This window comes from Lolium rigidum, chromosome 4 (genome assembly GCF_022539505.1).
Source record: "Lolium rigidum isolate FL_2022 chromosome 4, APGP_CSIRO_Lrig_0.1, whole genome shotgun sequence".
NCBI lineage: Eukaryota > Viridiplantae > Streptophyta > Magnoliopsida > Poales > Poaceae > Lolium > Lolium rigidum.
The window spans coordinates 222523545-222525889 of NC_061511.1; the positions used below are offsets into that span (position 1 = coordinate 222523545).

Genomic DNA, 2345 nt, shown 5'->3' on the forward strand with positions numbered 1-2345 from the left:
TACGCATCACACCTTCCTCTTGGGGTTCCCAACAGACGTGTGTCTCACGCGCCATCATCCGGCTGCCCCTTCGATGATGCATAGCGGCAGAGTACCATTAAAATATGGAAAAGCCTAGTTATCATCCGGAGACAGCGTTCCATTGGCCCCACTTGTCCACCGCCGCTCACGAGGTTCCTTATCCGGTCGCTCCAACTCTGCCTTTGTCTCCAACTCTCCAGCCTCTACTCCTCCGCTCGGTCATCTCCTCCTTCCCCAACCTCGCTCTCTCCAATGCTCCCCGGCGCGCAGCAAGGCGCACTGCCGCTGCACCGTCTTGACTCCCCTGGCTGCGAATCGATGTTGCCGTGTCAAGCACTGGGCATCGAAGCTTCGAACGGTGGGCACCCCGCAGGGACCATGCATGGCAGCTAGCTGGAGTTGGAAGGCGGGCCATGCCGCCGCTGATGATGGAGGCGCAGAGGAGTTACGAGGTCCGGGAGTCTGCGACTCCTCTACCACAGGAGAAAGCAGTCTCGACGTCTCCGTCATCCGTCCATGCCTCGCCCGAGATGGATAACGGAGAGGAGGCACGGCAATGGGAGGTCCCTTACCTCTTCCGCAGCTTCTTCGCTAACGTCGAGATAGCCATGGCGGCCGGCGGTGGTGATGCTTGGAGACGAGCACCTGCTAGGCGAGCCCGGACGTGGTGGCTCCTGTCCAGGTGATGCCGGAACGCGATGGAGTGAGGTACCAAGGCTAGGAAGCAAGCCCATCCTCCGGCACCTCTTCGCGCAGTACGGCCCCATTTTGTCGCTGCGCATCAGCTCACGCCTCGCCATCTTCGTCGCGGACCGCCACCTCGCGCATGCGGCGCTGGTCGAGCGCGGCGCCGGGCTGGCGAACCGCCTCGTCCTCGCCTCCGCCAGGCTCCTGGGCGAGAGCGAAAACACCATCACGCACGCCAGCTACGGGCCCGTGTGGCGCCTCCTGCGCTGCAACATCGTCGCCGAGACGCTCCACCCGTCACGCGTCCGCCTCTTCGCGCCGGCCCGCGCCTGGGTGCGCCGCGTCCTTGCCGAGAAGCTGCGGGAGGACTCCGCCACCGGCGCGGCCGTCGTGGAGACGTTCCACTACGCCATTTTCTGCTCATCGTGCTCATGTGCTTCGGGGAGCGGCCCGATGAGCCCACCGTGCGCGCGATCGCCACCGCCCAGTGGGACCCGCTTATCTACAGGTCGAGGAAGATGGTCGTCTTCTCATTCCTGCCATCGATCACGAAGCACCTCTTCCGCAACCGCCTGCAGAATGTGCAGGAAATGCAGCGACAAAAGATGGAGCTTTTGATGCCGCTAATCGACGCCTCTCAGTCGACTGCTCGACGAGTTAGTGCTGTCAGGACTTCCTCCCCTCTCCGGCGATGGGCAGGCGAATTCCTCTGCCCGACGATGGGCATGGTTATGTAGATTCACTTATTTGTTTTGTTGGTTCGAAAATCATGTACCTCAATCTATCGCCAAATGAAAATTTGTAAGCGTAATTCGTGATCTTGTTCGCAATGTTATATATAGAGCTGGGACATGATCTATTGTGCGCAGAATATAACTAAAAGAACATCCAGAGTACACTATTGAAGGTGTTATTAGGCTTGCTTCTTTTCTACCCACGGGTCCCACCTAGGCTGTCAGAAGGCGGAACCAAATTGAATAAGAAGATTTCACGCCGTTTCATTGTCGTTTGTGAAGTCACAATCATGAAGCAAATCCAACGGTAGAGAGAGGGTGCACACCTATCCATGTGATCACCAAATCCACTCTCATCTCATGAATATGTGTAGGAATTGAATAGGAGTTTTGCAATCTTGTATCCTTATCTCTTTGCCTCGATTCGATGATTTGAAGGTACCCATGTCTATCGGATCGATCAAGGGAAGAGGTGCGATGAGGGGAGAATGGTGTGCTATCGCGAAACATCAGTGACATAAAGGGGAAAGTAACGATACACGTTTAGTGATACACTCGGGATCAATGGTACAATCATCTATCTTAATGCTTTGGTTTGTATTAATTTACTTAATAATTGTTGTTACTCGCGGTTGTGGGGACAATGGTTGGACTAAGAGACTCTTGTAACCTATGGCTTTATGGACAATAGTATTTACGGATGTGGTACTATCTCTTATCACTATTTTTTACTACACGTTATACTTTATTCCTATATGTATGCATAGCTGAAGGAGAATCCTTGACCTTGGCCTATTTCCATCCATTGAACACAACATAAAACAAAGTAAACTAGAAAGGTCTAGTAAACATAAAATTAAACCAGCTAGAAAGTCTTATAGTCGTTTCCTTTACACCATTTCA

At 53.6% G+C, this 2345-nt stretch overlaps 1 pseudogene; it reads left to right on the forward strand.

Annotated features, from left to right (window-relative positions):
• Window positions 1-434: 434 nt before the first annotated feature.
• LOC124648306 lies at window positions 435-1445 on the forward strand (annotated as a pseudogene).
• Window positions 1446-2345: the final 900 nt, after the last annotated feature.